This window comes from Watersipora subatra, chromosome 8, assembly GCF_963576615.1.
Source record: "Watersipora subatra chromosome 8, tzWatSuba1.1, whole genome shotgun sequence".
Classification (NCBI taxonomy): domain Eukaryota; kingdom Metazoa; phylum Bryozoa; class Gymnolaemata; order Cheilostomatida; family Watersiporidae; genus Watersipora; species Watersipora subatra.
In genome coordinates this window covers 22,496,789-22,518,618 of record NC_088715.1, presented here as the reverse complement: position 1 = coordinate 22,518,618, position 21,830 = coordinate 22,496,789, and the positions used below count along the sequence as shown (strand labels likewise).

Below are 21,830 nucleotides of genomic sequence, written 5' to 3'. Positions count from 1 at the left end.
AACCCAAAGTGTTTGTCATAAACAAATACTACGATAAGTTTTATATTGAGCTTTGTATTGGCCTTTCAATTCGCGTGAGAACATTCGTGACAAGACAATAACCAAACTTCGTGGTTACGTCATCGAAATAAAGAGATTCTAAGCTATGGCGGCTTTTCGTTTTTGAGCTTTTAAGAGCTTGTAATCCCTTTTCACATATTTTGCACCTAAAACATAACAGAGTAAGACATGGTGAATCTTTTAATACCAAATAACTGTAATGTGAATTTTATTGCAAGCCAACCTTTGACACAGCTGCAACTATAATGGAAGACAGCTTCAAAACAGTGCCATTATATGTTGTAGCCACATAAGTATCAAAATGATTAATAAAAATTTGTGTGTATTTCTATTTTCAGAATGGCTGTAACATATATGCAACATTCCAAAACATTATGGTTAGATTGCACCGCACGGTGAGATGGCATAGATAGTCAATGCAAAGATAGTCAACGGACTGAGCTCATGTTAATAGTCAGACATCCTCAGCCTGTGTAACAGTCCTTGACAGTGAGACCATCTACTGTAGTGCTATTTGGAGGATGTGATTAATTCACTCATCTCTTAGAGCTCAACTAGAGAAGAGTTCAACATGCTAGAGAATTAACAGACAATAGCTGCGTTTCCATGACGCTCATAATTTGCAAACTGAGCCAATCCACAAGTTATCTGCGTCATAGAAACGGCATAAATCCGCAAACTAAGCGAGTTTTGCGATCTACAAAACATTATCGAATCCATTGTTCTTGCCAATTATGGAAACGGCACTAGTGTTATTAATGTGCATTAGAATATCGATGACAATCACATTAAAAACATTTTCACGATTCAGTCGTTTCTATTTCCATTTCAGCAGTCTCAATGTGCCAACCTTCCGAATCATTGCTTTAAGCTTAGCGGGGACAAGACTGCTTGGCTATTTATTGAGTCATTAATTAGGCTAGTACTTGACCTATGAGGTCAAGCCTGGTGTTAAATCCACATCAGCAAGTGTTTATTGAAACGCTCGATTGCAGAGTACAGTGTGTACATAGCAAAATGCTTAATTATTCATATTCTCTGATTGTAACGCGCAGTCACTCGTACTAATTCCTCATTGAAGTTGAGAGCACTTTTGCAGGATTTTATTACATTCAATTTACTCTTTTCTACATTTCAAGTGAACTTAGGTACAATACATCAACATTTTACTCAATCGAGGCCTGCACTTGTTTCACCTATGTTGTCATTTAGGTTCCTTCTATTTTATTGTTTGCATGCAAAACTTTAGCACAGAATAGAAAACCATTTTAATATTTAACAATGCTCTTTAAAACACAAACAAAATTATTATTAATGAAGTATCCTTATTCAGCTTTAGTCTTGCTTCATGCAATGAAAACAACATCTCTATAAGATATCACTGTTTTTCTGCAACAATGCTTTATTCAGTTGCAGAATTAAAAAAAAACTTTAGATAGGTTATTTTAAAATCTAAGCAAAAATCTTTAGCTGTTTTATGGTTATAAAATACCTGCAAATTTTCCAAATGTATAAAAGGAAACCTTATTGCAAATATCGTTCACAAAAAACGAGCTGCTCTGTTTAAAGATCGGTCTATTGTTAGGGCAATGTTAAAAGGACTATAACTATGTTTCCATGGTGCGCAGTACTGCGATGCAGTCCCCTCCGAAGTCGAAGGGATTGACACGTTACCATGCTGCGCAGCGGTTTTCAGCAAATTAGCCAGAGAAGATACATTGTATAAATCGAATCGCCTGATGGAGAAATTGAATCGATCATGGATACCGAACATCAGAAAAGGTCTTTTTATGCTTCTGTCATCATTATACTTTTATTTACAATACACAATCACAATGTTTTACAAAACTTAACACAATTTTTACAAAGTAATATATTTTTAATAAGAATTTTTTAAGCAATATATTATTTAAACGTTATTTAGGACGTGCCTCCTGTTTCTCGAAAGGTGTTGGCATCGATAACAAAGTCTGGGAAAGTAATCACCTCATCCTTGTGGGCGCAGACCATAATTAAATATAGGTGAAAGAAAATCAGATTAGAAAAAACAAGATTAGCAGGATAGCTTTTGTACTATTTCAAGGCCCTCGAAGAATCCGTTTTCATGGCATGGGAGATATGTGCAGCCACTGCGCAGTTGCTGTTTCCTTGTTGCAAATTTGCACAGACTTCGCACTGATCAGTGCGCAGTGATTTCAGTGCGAAGACGCCGTTTCCATGATTCGGAAAGGGCACAACTCCGAAGCACTGCCCATCATGGGAAAATAGTGTATGTCAAAAACCCTCCTAAGAAGGTTGAACTGGCTAATTTTGAGCACCTAATATTACTGCTGCAATATTTGGGTAGCCCTTTTGCTAGATTAATTAAACGCTCATGCTCTAATATTGTTCGATTCATTTTGGTTCAGTAAATGTTTGTTCCAGCTGTCTCAAGCCATTTTTAGTCCTAATAGTCAAAATAGTCCTATAAAACCACGGGTATGGGTACGCTGTAAGCCTCATAAGGACACAACAGAGAGCATTTAAATCCAAATTGCTGATTACAGCTGATGTCTGATCAGAACTTTATAGGATAAAAATAAACTAACTTGAATTGCATAAAATTTGCAAAGTTCTCACAATTGTATTCACATAGTTAAACAGCTGCAAAATGGCTGAAGACTGTTTTGCCATAGATATGTTGGAGATTATGTTCATGACCAGGGGAGTGTCCTACTACATGACTGACCCTGACACTATATTGAACTCATAAGTGATGTTACCACTTATACCCCATACAGAGTGAAGTAGCAGGGATAGCTCAATATGTATGTGTGCCTGTGTGTGTTGGTCTGCGTACTGCTACTCATGTTTAATTCTCAGCTTGACCTTTGGTGTATTTTAAATGCCAATGCGCTGGCTGAAGCTCACTACCCTTTCTTGAAGGTGACATTTACGAGCCTATTTAAGACCTATTAGCTATAGGAGACTGGGCAATGCAAAGCCGTGATGTCCTATATAAATAGCCGCATGCTTTGTGACAGAAGGGCAATGCTTTGTTCACTTGCAGCTGGTCAGGCAAGTGAGTCATCATTGTTTACACTGAAAGAATCAAGAGACATTTTTGTTGCTACATGTAATTCGATATAACTACTAAAGCACGCAAGATATTTGTTTCAAATTTTAGATACAATGCTTATACACTATGTATTTCCTACCCTGCAAATTTATAAACATAAAGTTGAATATTTCATATAAAAAGTGCGAGTAAAAGTGTATATTGATGCACATGTATTCCAAAAGATATTGCAAAATTATCAATGTTGCCATATGCTATGGGCTAACATGTCAGATAGCTAGGTGTACAAACTGATTTCAAATGCATACACACTGGTACATCGTACGCTGATTGCAGTCTGCCATGAATATAAATGTTGGGTCTTGGGTGTTATGCAAACAGCATCAGCAAACTCGTAGAAAACAAGCGACAAATGGTACACTTTTCTAGACATACTGTGAAAGGCTACACATGACTAAAGACGACCAGTCGGCTGAGCCATGATCTGAGATTCCCTTGTTAGCTGCTACCTTTGTAGCCTCCTGATGAATTATAATCCTGAAATATCTGGAGGTGATATTTTAACTAACGTTGCGCTGTGCAGTGGAACGAGCATGGAAATCCCTTATGCAAATTGCTTTGTAAAGCCGATGAAAGAGTTTTAGTGACCACCAGCTTGTGTATGTCTGCAGTGATTCCTTGTAAGTCGACACCCTGCCGTATGCTCAGTTCTGAGCCTAGACATATCTTTGTGATGACAGGATGAGGTGGAAACATACCACCTCTATCTTTTACACTGATTAGTATCGCATCATCCCCTGATGCGTAAACCTGGACAGGAGGCTATAAAGCTGGTGCAGTCATTGCAGTTGAGTTTTAAGCTCTGTACCTCATAACCTGCTAAATAAATACCATATGCTAATATTATTATAAAAAGCATATGTATCAACCATAAAATAAATTTACCTACATTTCACTGATCTGCTGCAGTATTATTTCAAGCCACTCTGCTTTCTGTATATCTGCTTTATACACTAACAATAAGTGAAAGTAGCTAATACCAAAATACATTTATATACCCAAATTATGCACCACAATATGAGCAGCCATGCAGTTTAGCATATGCAGCAAGGCTGCAATGTGTGCCAGATATTTTGTTTTGTAGAAAACCTGGATATATTGGTCATATTTACCTACCGATCCACTCCACTATGTTCGAGCCAGACCTTGACAGTTCGATTTCCAGCTGTTCGCTTGATTCCAAATCATCATGGAAGTCATCGTCACCTTCTACATGACTCTTTCTTAGTTTAGATGAGAGAAGTAGGGGCAGGAGCCATCTGTGTCATTAAAATCAAGTTTTAATTGCATAACACAATTGCAAAGAATGCTATTTTTAATAAATTTCGGTAGGTCTCAGGATCTTTTCATGAGTTACATCGGAATACTGTGCCAAAATTTATCCAAAGTTTCCAAACCAGCCATTGTACCTACCACTTAGATTTAATAGCAATTAATTTTAAAAATATTATTAAATTCACATAAAAGCTTTGCATCCATAAAGCTGGTTGCTGTATGACATTAAATAATACTTAGCATTTAGGTGACTGAATGGCATGTAGTAGAGTCGCAAGTGGTGATAAGTGAGCATGCTAGTCACAGTAAATGTAATAAACATGGGCTAGTTAAGTTGAATCAAAAAGCACTAGAAACAGTATTGCTGTTTTTCTAGCAAAAAAGCCATTTTAAAGCTGATCCAAAAAATAGGTGCGAGCTTAGCAACAAGGGTAGTTACCATTTTTAGAACACATTCTCCTATTCTGTAATATATTTGATTGTTAATGTGTTTGCTTGCAGATTTCGATGCCATCTACCAAGTCCAGCATACTAATAAGTTAAGACGAAGAATCATAGTGCTATACTTTTAAAATTATAAAATAAAATACATTTGTCTACCTTTGGGTTGTTATGTATAGAGTTCCATTATAACATGTTTTATAGAGAAAACAAATAAAGCAATTGAGGATTTCAGGCCTATGCCAACAATAATAAGTCTGACAAAGATACTAATGCTCAGCAAACCAAGCCAATCAATGATTAACCAGATTTTTGAGAATACAATAGAAACACTCATGAAGAGATCTGCCATCTTACAATATTCAGTTATGAGATACACAGTTTTACAAGCAACTTGTGTGGAGTATAGTATGGAAGTTAGTGATGTACTTGCGGTTATTATACAATGTATATAGTTAAAATCAATACACTCAGATTTTCAACAGTTTTGCTGGAAACAATTTGCTGTTAGAAAGTTGCTGGCAGCAAAATCACAAACTACTATCTACAACCACCACAAACATGCTGCTTCAGTAATGAACTTGTCAATTGAATAGTTGACTGATGACATAGAAATTGTAATGACCCTCTGTTTAACCCACTCAGGACTGTTCCCGAATACCTCGGGAAGAGTTGTGCTCTCCAGGGCCCATTCCCGAAGTACTCGGGTTAAACTTTGATTTGCTCTATTGCTTAGCTGTTTAGGTACATCGGTTTTATTCATTCACCAAACGAAGTTTAAGAGTCTGGGCATCATTTTGATACCAAATATGTGATTGGACAAAAAAGTTTTAACTAACAAATTATGTGATAGATATCAACTGTTTTGGAAATTTGATGATCGCCATTTTGGAAAAACTTTATTCTAACAGTATGAGATATGGATTTTTTTTATGATGCACATGGTTATAACATTTTCAATCCAATAAAATTTAGATCTTTTTGCAGCATGAACTCATCACTCTATTACCCCAAAATAAGCAATAGTTTTATGATTTCCTTGTAGAACTACAAGATAATAAAAATTTCTTATTTCATTTATATCCAATTGTTCAACCCACAATTAGTCAAGCATATAGTTCTCAACATCAACATCTACTATAAACTACCCCCAACCACTAGGCTCTAATATTGGTCGATAGGGGACACTTACCACAGTAATCATCTTCATGACTTTTTGTGTTTATATTTACAGTATCAAAAAATATTTGCAATTTGTATTACCAATTGTTAGCTGCAGTAGACTACTTATTTTCAATTTGTTATCAAGTATTTACCCTGAAAAGCTACTAAAGCACAATTTTTTTAGGCTGTATCATATTTGCTACATGAAGGTGAAGACAGTCAAGGGCTTGTGAGTGATGATGCCGTTGATGATGAGCCTAGGGCTTCAACATCAATATCTGATGAATACTGCATCAACTAACTTATAATGGCAGCAAATATGCATGTGTAGTTGGCATCAAATAACTCTCACCGTGTCATAATTTTTTAATGAACACACCCTTATTATACATGTATATATTGTTTCGTTTTCATGCATATTCATTTTTACTGTATTTTTTACAATATATTTTACTGTATTTTTACACCTATTTTTTTGCTGGTAATTGATTGTCTGTTAGCTGGTAACTTGAGTATTTTTTATGCATAATATATTCATAATAACCTCTGCAATGCATTTCAATATAAATTAACAAATTGTTTGATTATATATTTGATAAAACTGTCAGTGACGTAGTGTTGGTTAGAAGCTAGTAACACCTGTTCTATTGCTCGGAATTGAGAAATCTTTTTTTTTATTTGCTGCTGATAAAGTTTGCTATCAATCTAACATTGGTCCAACAATTTCAGTATCAAAAAACTGCTTGTGAGCTGCTACGAAACATGAAAAACAATTTTGATAAAAAAAAAGTTCACAGAATTATTAGAAATTGTGGTCAGTAGAATTTGTAAAGAGGCACAAAAATTTATATCACATTGTAGCCTAGAATGTCTTTGTTAAGCTGCAAAAACAAATCAAGATTATTTTAAAAAGAATTCTAGTTATACTCAATTTTGTGTAGCTCTATTTTAATTGTAAGGCTAGTGAAAAATTAATTGGGCTGGGGGAGCAGTCAACCAATAACTAATTAGTCCTGAATGGGTTAAAGGATTATTAACTATAAGTGCTGGATTGGTGGTTCAAGTAGTTGGTTTATGATTTGCGAATTTATAAAGGACTGTATTTTAGGTGTAGATTTAATGTCAAGAATTAGACTGGTTTGTTTTAGTTAAAAAACTTTAAAACAGAATATATTTATTAAAAATTCAAACTTTCAATTGCAAAAACATAAAATATATGAAGGCTAATCAAGTCAATGGCCGATGCTCATTGCGCAAGTCTAAAAATATGAAGAGTGATACAAGAGCAGAGTGATACATAGAGCGTGAGTAAAATATGGAGTTCGAATTGTTTCTGATCTACACAGGCTTATATATGTTTGCCTAATCAGTCAGGCAATCGTCATATCCGTAGATCACAGACGATTGGGGGCTGCAAAGCTTCCTAGGCAGTAAGCGAGTAAGTACAAGGAAGCAGATAACATTTATGCTAAGCAGTAAAATAGCAGGTGCTAGGAAGTTGGAATAATAAATCTGCGTGTCAGGCTAGCAAGTAGCCTGGGCATGGCTCTCGTGGGGATTGGGAGAGAGAGCCTGGGACACATCGCAACACGCGGGGAAGACAACTCTAAAAGCCGACTTCTGAAGTCGCTAATATCAAAATCATTATTTCCGAAGGAGTATCATGTGACGGTCTTATTTATGATCTACGCGAGTATTATCTATTATTTTCAATCTGAATTGGCAGCAAACAAACGCTGGTTAGTAAGTATGAAATGTTGGTTGCATAATAAATCAATAACGACAGTTTTATTATTTCATATGTTCAATTCATTATGTTTTGATTTAATTATAATAAAAATTTGAATCAATTGAATAAAAAAAATTCACAATAACAATACAAACATAGCAAACGAATAGCAATAGAACAACAAAAATGAATTGCACGCTGTTAATAAAGAAAAGTTTATCTGGTAAAAAGTAATCTCAGTTTTATTTTACTCACGAGTATTATTACTCGCGACAGTTATTATGAACAACTCGGACCTACCACTGCAAAACGGTGCCATCTGAAAGCAAATACTCTTTCCGAAGCCAGTAGGAAGAACTACAAATTGGTCAAAACCTGCGATAATATGTTGTAAAGCTTGAGACTGTTCTGGTCTCAGTGTGACTATGCCTAGCTTTGATAGTAATTTTTGAATGGCTCCATTTTTATCAGTATAGGAAATGAAACTGCTAACGTGAAAACGCAAGAGAATAGTAGCCTATGGTTCCTATCGTTTTATTATCAAACGAGGTATTTCGTAACCACCCAGCCTATCAAAAAAATAGCGCTTTTTACTAGATCAAGTCACGTTACCGTGACAATAGGCTTTTAAACGCGCCACATCTAATACATCGTGAGATACGAATCTAACGACACGCTTCTATTAGTATCAGTCTGAGCGTCATATGTAACATATGTCGCTCGTTTTGCAGAAGTTATCTTACCTTTTTTTCGCTATGTGTCCCAGGCTCTCTCTCCATATCCACCACGAGAGCCATGCCCAGGCTAGCTAGCAAGAGTCCAGAAAGCTGTTTCCTAATCACATCAGAAATGGTTAAATAAAAGGGGATGAGTGGTTATGTAAGATGTGTATAATACTCTTAAGACAGGATGCATAAATACTAATATAGAAGTTGAATAACATGATGAGTTCCTTTGTTTCACAATGACAGGTATTCATGGGGTGTGTAACTAAAGATTACAAATGCTGGTCGCTTCACAAAATGGCACCACAATGCACGATTATATTAGCTCAAAATTCAAAGGCAGACACTACCACTGAAGCTGCAATAAATTAGAACTGGAAACAATTGCCAAAAATGAACGAAAGTCAGATATATGCTTCTACTGAGAATACCCTCTAGAGAAGAAAAAAAAACATCAGTTTCTATTAAGCCCCTACAACAAACTAATAAGCATTAAACCTGACACCACTGCCCTACTAGAGCAGATACACGATGTGACCAACCAACAATATTCGTTATAATAGCTTTTGCATAACATAAGTTTCCTCCTAAAAGCAGAAAGCTAAATCTAACAGACTAAAGCTGCGGTCACAGCAGCCGATTTTGGGTCAATTCTCTCACCAATTTTTCTACTGACCGAGAATCGTATCGTGTGAACAGCGCAAACAAGCCTGATACCGATATAGTCCAAAGAGAAAATTTTTTTTCAAAGCCGATATTCTATTTGAGTAGCCAATGACATCTTTTTTACCGTGAGCCATAGTGTCATTAAAGCCTGGTTTCCATATGACAGCACAATGATCGTGCGCAGCCCAGTGATCGTGCACAATGCATTTCATGGGCCGCAATGCGGTGTTTCCATATCGCGCGTAGGCACCACGCTTGCATTGGACAGAGTGGATAATTTCCTTACTTTTTCGTAGGAGAGACGGATTTCTTCGGAAAACAGCCCTCCGTTTGAATTATGGGATGGGTTGACAAGGTCTAGCGGTGTATTGTGGGATACATAATCGTGCGCACCCATCGCAAGGACCCATTCTGTTGGATCCTTGCGATTAGCGTACGCACGTCGCGCTATCGTCGTGTGTTGAAGTTTCCATATCACAGCTGGCCTACGCACGCAGGACGTCGCGGCCTTGTGCTGTCATATGGAAACCAGGCTTTAATATGAACACCATATTTGTCTTCACACCTGTGTATGCTATTGTCATAGCTTCACTCATGAGTAACAGCAACCCGGAAAACTGCTATTATTATAATAGTTGAAGCACATTATGTTAGCAAAACATCGTCCTCCTTATGGTTATCCATTATTAGCGATGAGCAGTGCAAAATAATCGGGCAGCTTGCTAAAAAAGTTCACTAAAAACATTGTAGGAAACAGTCAGCAAAATTCAAGGAGTGACTCACTAAAATATATCAGCTAAAGTTATCTGACCCTGCAAATAAAAAACGGACAAAATCACCCACTCTCAGATCAAACTTGGCCTCTGCACAATGGCTGATCTGAACGCAGCTTAATACTAAAGCCTGGTTCACATATCGATTGCGAAACTCTGGCGGTAACTTGCGCAGCAAAACCCTTGCGGCACTAGGCTCGGTGGCATATGTTCACATATAAGCTACATCGCTAAACATAATCGAGGAATCACATAAAATGTTCGCTCGCCATGCCGTTTCTATAATGGTGACCTTCACCTGTACGAGCATTACATGAAGGTTTTGCCTGCGGCCTTTTGCGACATTTGAACAGCCCTAAACTATTGCGAGGCCGTCTGCAACTATCGGCGGTCCTTGGCTGTACCCGGCGCATAGGTTCCCATTTCACCGCTAATAGCATGCGGTGCTGTCGCCAGTACTTTGTGACGTGTATGGGAACAGGCGAGTGACCAGAGCACACATACACACACACAAACAAACTGCTTATGAATCATTCAATAAACTAGTGGACAACCAAAGCGACACAAATGATTGTCCATACTGGTTAGGTTATTAAACTATTGAGGCACTCTGCTTGCGCAAACTCTAGTGCGTTCTATACAAGAGGTCAGAGGCTTTTCTGCTCCTTCCAACCTCGGACAAACAGCACAAATAAGCCTAATTGCCAAAGAAATAAGTATAACATCATAATTCATGTAGTAATTGGACAAGCACTGATCATTTTTAGTACCAAAGATGGCTGTGATTCTTTGTAAAGTGCTTAACCTCATCCTATTCTGATATTCGATATTCTAGAGCACTTGCACAATTTAATTGAAAAAATAAAATAAAAATCATGACTAGGCTGAATTATTAATAACAGTGACTATATACATGTAGAAACGTGTGTATACAAAGGTTACTGCTGCAGCAGAAGCTACTTTGAAAAACTATTGAAAAAGTTTTTATGGACGATACCAGTACAAATGTATAGCAATGAAGCGCACCACGGTTCTTTGTAGATTTAGCGATTGCTTTATAAGAAACCGAAAATATGAGTGTAGCAGGACATCTGAAATTGAAACGTCACATTAAAAGATAGGTAATGGATTTTAAAATGACTTTATAAAAATGAAACAAATGGTAATATTAGTTAATAGTAAAAATTACATATACATTTAGTTAGTAACCTACAATCGCAATACGGATACTGAAAAAAAGATGGCCGAAAATCACAATCTTGTGGTTAGTTATGCGTGTTTGCAAACTTGCGATTACAATCTTCGCAAGTTTAAATCCTCTGCGAAGCGAATTTTTTATTACTAAAACTATCCATATACAACTGGACCGACCGACAAACGCTCACATTTATATATAGATTGAATGTCATCCGCTGCTAAGAGTATTGCATTGTAACATATTGCCACAATTTATTTTACCATTGCTTTAACTTATTGAATAATTATATTAATTACACTAACTATCATGGTTGTTTTACTTTAATTTTGGTCAGCTGCCAATGACATCTTCGATAACAGAACGACTTTGGAGAGACCTCTGCAAAAAGCTATGTAATATTGTATAGCCCTTCAGACCTCTATAGAACCTCTCAGCTATGTATGCATGTATGGACCACGTGATGTAATGGAAGGTGCACCAGTAATAGATTCGCTTACTTGAAACACAGCCTTTTAGTAATGTTGCAAAGGTGACACGCTAAAGCCGTGGTCACGCGATGACCGAACTGACTTAGGTTTGGAGGTTAGTTTACTTTGGGTCGGCTAAGCCAAATGTCACATGGCATCCGAAGTCAGTTCGCCTCCTAGATACCATACGCATGGAGACAGGACACTGTTTCATTGGTAGTTTTTATGTATTTAAACTAAATATTTCTATTGTAAACAAAAAACTTTGAGGAACAATTATTAATTATTATTACATCGCAGACTTATCAGAAGATCGTTCAGCTGCTCAGAATAAATCACTCGATAGAAAAATTTTGCCAAACCTTCCATCAACAAAATTATACTTTTTGTTAATATATGAATGTTTTTCTATGCTGAGTACATAACAAACAAAAACAGTCTTCATCATAGTACTGTGGTTTTACATAAATAAAACAGGCAACGATTATTCATCAGGATGAGTATGACACATTACTTATATTCTACAGGAAATAAAACCACAACCATTCTTTAACATTTATGCAAAACTCAAGCACAACATCTTACATTCATGCAACACAATCACAAGTCCGGGAGAGCCTTGTCATAAATTGTTTGATGTTGTTTATTTAACCAAATAAAAAGATCGTCCCATTTCTATTTACCTTTGCTCACACGCACGTAAATAGAAATGTGACGAATGCTCGGTAGAATTTTAACCAGCCAATAAACGCAAGGGTTCGACCACAAAATTTCGAGCAGGATCGAAATGGTTCGTTTCAGCCAGAAATGTCTTCGGCTGAACAGTTTACAACTGACAGCGACGTTGTTTTGTGTCGTTTAGTTCGTTTCGGCTCTCACGTGACCACTGACCACCCTTAAAGAGTATTGATGAGTAAGAAATTTGTAAGCTGCGAGTCTAAGATACACCGGTAACTGCTCAGTTGAGCGATAATCCCATTGAAATACAATTCTTGGATAATACTGTGATAGTGTGGCATCATGCGGATCGATCACCCATAGACTCCCCTTCAATCTATTGCATGTGCGTTTCTATTAATAAGACAAAACTGTCACCATAGAGCTATAAGCTGGGCTGACTAATACTTTTTAACGAATGCCATAGCTGTTTAGTAGTTAAAAGTTACCGGAGAAGTGGAATTGTCTGCTCCAAGGAGAGATAGCTTTATTGTTGCAACAGTATGTGTAGACGTGAACAGAGCCATATAGCACACATGTGAGCTCTACGACTCTGAGAGTGAGTTTTAAAAAGCTGAAGTTTTTGTTGTTGATGAAAAGCAGCTTAGCCTCCAAAGCTTTAGTTTTAGTCTTAATGGTTGACTTGCGACAAAATTCACATTACAGTTATTTGGTATCAAAAGATTCACCATGTCTTACATTGTTGTGTTGTAGGTGCCAAATATGTGGAAATGTGATTACAAGCTCTTGAAAGCTCAAAAACGAAAAGCCGCCGTAAATTGGAATCTGTTTATTTCTCTGACGTAGTTCTGACAGTTTGGTTATTGTCTTGTTACGTGATGTTCTCATGTGAATTGAAAGGCCAATAAAAAGCTCCATATAAAACTTATCGTAGCACTAGTTTATGACAAACACTTCGGGTTTTACCGAAGACCCCATATCAAATATAGATGCGCGCTATTTTCAATTTTGTTTTGGCTTGATCTAATCGTCAAGTCGTAATCTGATCATGTGACCCAATACTGCGCAAATAATTTTTGCAGCAATTTTCGAATATCACATGTGACCAACAGGCTCGTCATGATTATCAGACAATGATATGTACGCCTTCGAACTAAGGATAGAAAGTTTAACGACCTTTTACGGTAAGTTATAATATATCAGAGCTAAAAGTGACTGCATTACAATGACGATAAAATAGACGCGTAAGAACAATAGACCTGGTTTTATTGAACGTGTGAAATATATTTGTGAAAATATTTCGACGAATGAGGTTGCATGAAAGTGTAAACAGAAACCATCCTGTAACAACTACGTCCCATTTGAGCCGCTTTGGAAAGAGAATTCAAACTACGGCGGTCTCATGTGGCTGCGATTAACTGTTGATTTTTATAGCTTTTAAAAGCTTTTAATCACATTCCCATATAATTTGCACCTACAACACAACAGAATAAGACACGGTGAATCTTTTAATATCAAATAACTGTAATGTGAATTTTGTTGCAAGTCAACCTTTAACAATAGGTCATATATAACAATCTTATTTTTTGTTCATGAAATGACGAGAACACCTATTGTAGGTTTTCGTAAACAGTGTTAAATAATACAGTGTGATATTCACTGTTCTTTTGAAACCTTTGGCTCAGTTTTTGTTGTTGCTTGTCACAGTAGATATTACAAATAATTAACAAAACAATGAAGTGTTCAGTTATTGTTATTAGCTTGCTTATATGACATTGTCAATTTACTAAACAAATCTTCCTTTTGCAATTACAAAATAGTTTGCGCCCATCTGGGGCATTGGTCAGTAATGACACAAGAAACAACCATCGTAACCGAGCCTGTCAACTTGCAGAAAATTCTCACATAGATGATTTATACAGCTTAAAGGCAATTACGCGGCTATATCAAACAGTCAGTTCACATACCCGTTGAAATGATTGTTGTATTGTCAGATTTGCTCTTTACAAAATAAGAAAAAGGGGGATGCACCTTCAAAAAAATTTCCAAACCTTTATGCAATCTTGTTGTTGAATTTAACTCGAAGAGAGATTATCTCATTTATATCAAATTGTAAAAATTACAATTAGATAAATTACAGAAATTAAAAATTACAGTTACTACATGGTCATGTCATAATAATTAGTCTACATGTATTTGCTAGAATAGACCATGGATCCGCATAAAGTTACTTCCACTTGGCAATGCTTAAATAATTTTGGCAAAGATAAATTTTCTTAGAATTGTGTAACATATTAGCAGACAAATCACTGAAAATTATGTTTTTTGCAAGGAATGTTAGAAGTGAAAAGGTTGCTTTGCTTGTTGTCTGACGGATTATTTTTGGACTCAACAAAGTTTCATGCTGTAAATAAAAAATGATTATTGAGTCTTGACTGACAACTTGCAACTTCGTTTTTCTTTTCAGTCAGTACAATAAATAGTTTTGTAACATAAACATGATGTACTGCTCACAAAAAAATCACCTCAAAATCTCTTTCTCATAAAAGAGTCTTCAACTTATTCACTAAGTAATTCATTTTAGGTTGAACATAATTAATTTGTGTCAACAAAAGCCATTCAAACAGCTGCTCACAAAACGGGTCAGGCCAAACAAGGCAAGTCTTCGTCAGATGCGATGAAATTCGTATGCTCTCTACGAGCGCGTTTCAGAGCTTTTGTGCTTATAGATGTTGGGAATCATCCGCAGTTAACGTTTCACATGAAATGAATTCAAATGCTATATATATAATACTTATAAGAATCCTTTACTGTCAGTTTCACATGAGCACACACTACAAAAGTCTCCATACTAAGCATTTGAACCAAGAAAATTTGAATCCATTCACTTGTAGCTACAAAAAGAGAACCAAACCACATAATATAAAAAAGCTCCAGTGAGGGGCTTCCGTCTGATTTAAATTGTCTGTAAGCCCCACAGAGGGGCTTATAGTAGTGCATGAGTTAAATCGGTCACCACAAGGCAAATATGGTATTCATTATTCGATATCAAGTTGATTTCAACCCTTCGGGCACCATTTTCGCAGGTCTGCGAGTGTGCAGTGGCTTTGTGTAAGGCAGTTTTGTAACTGATCAACAATTTGAGGTTTCTTACCAAATAGCGTCAAATCACGTCCATTAGTAGTGAATAAATCACTCGGCGATATTTATTCAGAACTCTTTTAGCAGTTTTAACACAACATCATGAGTATAGGCAGCGGTAATCACATCGGTAGTTTCAGAAAAAAATCACCAACTTGTCGGAATCTCCAACAGGTATTCGGCGTTAAGTATGACTCGCTTGCTCTTCCATAACCGTGGTTTTACGACGTTTTGTCAGTTTACGTCTATTAAATCTTTACAAAGAGATTAAACGCTTTTTTGTATTACTGTATAATGAACCAAAATATCAACCGAGATTGTTTGTGGGCATATACATAGAATTCAGTTATAACTTTTCTGAATTTATGAAGTTCGATGCGTAGGAAAGCTAAAACTCCGCATCGTACTCCTTCGAAAGATTTCGAAGGTATGCATTTACATCGTATTATGCCTGAAAATATCGGACAAGGCAAAACTAGGAGGAGGAAATATCCGCCGTACTGATTTATTTTTCCGGTTGTTGTAGTTCAATTAATGATTTAACGATGCTTAACTCATCTGCAATACTTGCAATAAAATTCACAATATAGTAATAAATGATATTGACGCTCTTTGTGATCGTTATTGCAGGTGAGTAAAGTTTTTTGCATTGGTACAAATTCAAGTTTTTCTCCGTAAATAAAACCGAGTGTTAAAGACTGTGTTTATAAATAATTGCACTCCATGGTGGTAAACTGCAGTGGATTATCGTTCTTGGATGCGTTTGACGTTGGAAAACAGCTTGAAAAGCATTTGCGAGTCATAGAATGGATATAATTTGTCTTTAAAATGTCACGCTTCTGTAAACAGGAATTCATTAAAAAGAGTAGGCCTATGGCCTAAGCAAAAGGGTTACATATTGCTTTCGTTCTTTAACTGTACCTCTGTGCTTTAAGAGAAGTACAACTTTTAAAATGATTTTTTTCACGTATCACAGCGATGTTATCGAATGTCTTAATAACTGATAAAAACACTTTTGCTTGTTGAGCGAGCTTTTGCTAATAGAATTGAAATGGCTTTGAAGCCATATATGCGTAGAAAAATGTGTAAAGCATGTTACTGAGTAGTAGCATTATCTTTTGATTTCATTACCTACTTCAGAGGCATTGTTGATAATAAATATCATTGCGAGTGACTGTGTGTTGTGTACAAACGGAGTAATGGTGAATCATTAATAGTTTTTGACTGCCATAAAATAGAGAAGACAACTCTGATGTGACAAACTCTGATACAAGTTTGAACGCCATTTCCTAAACTTATTTTGAAGAAATCTTTCTTTGCCATTATTTTTGTCTCCAAAATTTCATAAAGATGAAGATCTATACGCATATATCAAATGAGTAAAGACATGTTTGTTAGTCACTGAGCTACTAAACTTGTTATTCAGTTGGAAAATGTTGAGCAATATTAGTAGTGACCAACCAGCAGTTTTTAGTGGCCAGATTTAGGGTTTGCAACTACCAGGTTATCGGTTCAATCTCAGTCCAAGTCCATAACCATTAGATTCTTACCATATAGATAGTTTATCGATTTGCTGTTTGCAAGATCTTTAATGTAGTTTGTTTGCGATTTTTTAGAATGAATCTCACAAGATCTGGCCATTATCCTTGCAACTAATCGTCTAATCGCTATCTAGTCAATCACCACTACTATGGTCAATTTGCCAACCATACACCGGTTCGGCTCAACAGTAAATTATCCATAACCAATTGAATCGGTATCAATAACTGTGGGACAGGTGAGATCTAGACATATTTCTTGCATTTTTCCATCACTATTGCAAATTTTCCATGTCTGTGTTTTTATTATACATGTTGTAGGCTTACTAATATGTTATCAATATGCTTTAATTCAGCTACATGGAAAGTTTGTTTATTTGTGCCCTAAGCCCTTAACGTCGTGACAACCATATCAAATTCGATAAACATACCATATAATATTCAGTACATAAGACCAGTCCTTCTTCTGCAATGTCGCCTTGCGCACTGACCAGTGTGTATTTATGCTACACCTACAAGCTTCCAGCTCGCTGCGCTGGAAGATGTTACCATAGAGCATTTGTGTTTGAATCCCAACAGTGACTTCGTTTCTTTCATGAATTTAAATAGTATTGCTGCGGTGTCTGCACAAAAATACGACGGTAATGTAATTCATGGCACGATTTCTAGTAAAATTCAACTTCAAAAAACCGTTGCGAATCAAAATTACATGATATCACATATAGGAATTTATTTATAAAATAGTGCAATACCAGTAATCCTACTCAATGTGAGCTGATTGGAACACCAGGTCCCCATTATTCACCATTCGAAATGTCATCACTAGGATTCTTTTCTGGAATTACGTGATATGTTTTGAATTTGATGTTGGTTTTTGTAGTATCTGCCTACAAAGCCACACTTCGGTAATCCATTTGACACATCCACTATTGGGCATTCACACCTTTTTCTTGTACATGAATCACGATTTCTGACAGAAATCTGTCTTGCGGCATTGCTACTCTGTTGAATACCTATTATCCTAGGTAGTGGTTTTGTTCTTGTATTGAGGTGAACCAGTACGTTGGTTAAGTGCTTGTTTTTTGTTCTCTGTGATCTTCACTATAACATGCTACTCTCCGGCTTTTGTTAATTGTAGTATTCCCGACGGCGCCAAAAAAGGCGTCCTTACTGATGGTGTTTTGAATGCCATTTCTTCAGCTACGCATTGCCCGCCTCTGATCCCGATTGAACTATTAGCGAATAAAAGATTTGGGCCATGGAAGAGGTCACGGTATGTACATGTCAAAACCAGGCTTTTCGAACCAAACTTCAGATCTCGACTTGTACTCTTGAATTTACGATAGATCTATAGTTACTCTCCCTTTAACTGTGATTTTTGTTATTGAAAGTTGGAAAAATTAGTTTCAAATTTAGAAATGCTGTAATACAAAACGTAGATTTTTTTGGCAGATTGGAAGCACATTTCAACACTAACTACCTAGCACATCAGAATTTTAAGCAGAGAAAATATGGAATTCTAAGAGTTGTGTGCACGTGTAGATAATTAAGAAAGCAACTCTTGAAAGTTTGCATTGTGTTAGATTATGTATAACTTGTGATAAGCATGTTAGGTTGAGAATCGTGCTGCCTTTTACCAAAATGTCAACTTAGAGCTAGTAGTGCGATGTAATTTCTTTTTCTCTTTTTATGACATGATTTTCAGCTATTTGATTGTGATATAAGATAGGTATGATTGAAGAATTTGACAATATGTAAGAGGCAACAATAGCCGATTGACTATGTATTTTTAAAAGAGTGTGCGCGCTAATTCAAACAAGCTTATAAAGGAAATTGAAAAGGCAGGCTGCTCGCATACTTCTAGATCAACTAAAACTTACAAAATCTTATCGTTTAATTTTTCATTAAATATCTGCACGGCGTTTCTTAAAGCTTTGGAACAATCTGCAATAGCATTAACAGTGCTTCTCATTTACCTGCGTATATAGCTGTTTGCACATATAGCGTCTCATCAGAAAGGTTTACTCCAAGTGAATAACTCGACTAATGCGGAGTTGTTTGCTTACAGTTTGTTATTATTTTTTAATGGATATGTCCAAGTTCGTGTTTTTGGCTACATGAGATTTACTAATTAATTTACCGCATTGCTATTCTACAACAACTCTTTTTTAAATTTCAAATTATTAAAATGATAATTCAGCATAAGAACAATGCGACTAGGACATTAGTTGCTTCTGAAGAAACTTACTATTAGCGCAACCCTAAATATGATATGCTTGTGCATTTTTCATAATATGCCAATATGAAGTTGCAGCCTTATAGGAAGCTCAGTTATGAAGACATTAAATAAAAAGCTGATTAGGATGATTTTGAAAATATGGTGGTTGTGCACTCTTGTATCCACCTGTGCCTATTATGAGGAATCGCGATTCCAAAAACTTGAATGACTGGACAATATTACCTTATTATAGAGTGCCCACAAATAGTGAAAAGAAAAGTATTGCTGGTACTATTTCATGTATCTAGCAAGTGACACTGTGATGTGGCAGATCAACCTCGATGTTCATAATTACTTTGTTAACAGGTTGTTGCCATATTTAGTTTATACTCATATTTGCTTTGTTTGTATTCTGTACTTTTTAGCAGTTCTCATCTGCTAATATAAATGCTTCTTCACATTTCAGGGCTTAAAGGATTGTACTGTAATCTGAATTGTTGGATGAAAGAACAGCCTTCGCCACCACAATCCAAGGACGGACGAGCTGGAAAAACTTTAGTCTAATGTGGTAAAGCATTTGGTGGACCGTAGCATTATTCACAAATATGATCATAGCTTTGCTTGTTTGTCTCTGTGTATCATTGATATATAATTTATTCTGGTGTAAAGGTTGTGGTATTTTTCTGCCATGTTTTGATGATGACAATATATATAGAGTTTAGTCATTTTATAGCTATATTTTTATTGTGTTTCATATTATTTTTTGTTATTATATCATGCAACTGTTTGTACCAAAATATACAGCTTCGGAACCATGCCCTAACTATTGAGATGCTCACAAAGATTATTTTAAGAATAATCTAGTAAAAGTCTTCATATATATCTAAGGTGCAATATTTGTTGAATGTCCGTCAGCCTTGAGAAGAGATGTTGTGTGAAGATTAAGCATGGCACATTATAGAAAAATTAGGTTGCTTCGGAGACGTAATGTTGGTGGAATGTTGTATAGCTTAAGGAAAGAATATTGTCGACGGTTATGCTCGGTACATTATAGTAACATTGTACGCAATTCATTAGAGGAACATTCTGTGAAACATCAAAATGTTAGAAATTGTCTACACAGTTACACCCCACTAATGTTCTGCACGAAAACGTTCCTGGGATGTTAGCTAATATCTTTGAGGCAACATCATAAAAGGCATGCTTGTGGAATGTTCTGTAACATTCTCCCCATGTCGCAGGAATTTTGCACCAGATCATCTGCTGAATGTTCCATAATGGTGAAATGCCATACTGTTCCGAATATATTAGAAGACAATATTATGTGAATGCTTATACCCAGACATTTCAAAGTAGCAATCCTGTAACATTGCTAGGACATTCGATAACAATGTTTTGTAACAACGTCATAATAACGTTAGCAAACCTTTTCCTCGTTCTAACGTTCTAGCTAGAATGGTACAAAAACGCATGATTCATTTTTTGGAAGTTGTCCCCCTTTCATAACAAAAAAATATTTAAAATGAAACAAATTAAAAATGTTATAGATTTTTCATTACTGATATAAAAACAAACAAAATAGTGAAAAAAGAATAATGATAAATTTGAATGATTTATGTAAATGAAATGAAAAGTCACTACAAATTTCAATTTTCGCACTTGATTAGACATATCGCAAAAATGGCTAGGGTCCATTAGCTCTGACTCCCAAAGCATTGGCTAGACGAGTCAAAGTACAACGCGACGGTGTGAACTCATCGCAACTGACCAAGTCGCTACATATACATGAAGCGTCAGATGGATGGTGATAGTCTATCTACCGATTGGTTAACGCTACGTGTCGTCTGACAAGCCGACGCGTATGTTAATCATTACGTTAGTAGAGCGAAGCCAATGCCCATTAACTAGTATGCCCTTATAATTATATTTCGTTTTAGCTCAACGAGATTACCGCGGCAAGGAAAGCAATGCTCAGTAGCTAGGAATATTGTATAATAAAGATGGAAATCCCTACGCATCAATGTCCCACCAATGTTCTATGCATAACCTTCCTGGGATGTTAGCTAATAGCCTTGAGACAATATTATGTAAGAAATGTTCGTGGAATATTACACAATGTTCTCCCAATATTGTGGGAATGTTATGCAGGATCATTTGCTAACATTCCAGCAACGTATTTCCCACAACGTCCCAGCAATGTTGTGGGAATTACGTCCCAGCAACGTATTTCCCACAACGTTGTAGGGACATTATGGGAAATACGTTCCAGCAAAGTAATTCCCACAACATTGATGGAACGTTTTGAGAGTTACGTTCCAGCAATGTTTTTCCCACAACGTTGCTGGAACGTTGAAAATGTGTCTACAAATAATCTTGTGACAACGTTACGATGTAACGTTTCTGGGACTTTTCGGAACCTCCCTGGAACGTTCTGGGAACGTAAAATTGTTAGTTGGGAGGTTTATGTCATCTGAACAAATAAACCTCCTTAGAACTGTGTATCAAGGATTACCGAAGGAAACATTGGATATGGTTGTGTTGGGACAAATTGCCACTAACATCACAAGCAAATCCCTTCAATGCGCTACAATAAATCTCTGCAGTGTACTCTGTGCTACACTGTGTGAGTGTTAAACTAC

General features: G+C 36.2%; 2 long non-coding RNA genes across 3 annotated transcripts; one reads left to right on the top strand and one right to left on the bottom strand.

The window, feature by feature from the left end:
* Positions 1-3,252: 3,252 nt before the first annotated feature.
* LOC137401924 (uncharacterized) lies at positions 3,253-15,589 on the bottom strand. Its single transcript, XR_010979400.1, has 4 exons — positions 15,449-15,589; positions 8,531-8,621; positions 4,295-4,437; positions 3,253-3,997 (listed from the first exon to the last, which is right to left on the bottom strand). It is a non-coding gene; the product is annotated as an uncharacterized lncRNA (long non-coding RNA).
* Positions 15,590-15,922: 333 nt separating this feature from the next.
* Positions 15,923-20,008, top strand: LOC137401682 (uncharacterized). 2 transcript variants are annotated; one of them, XR_010979373.1, is made up of 4 exons: positions 15,923-16,065; positions 17,052-17,212; positions 18,112-18,246; positions 19,658-20,008. It is a non-coding gene; the product is annotated as an uncharacterized lncRNA (long non-coding RNA). The 2 variants fall into 2 exon arrangements; XR_010979374.1 differs by lacking the exon at positions 17,052-17,212.
* The last annotated feature ends 1,822 nt before the right edge of the window (positions 20,009-21,830 follow it).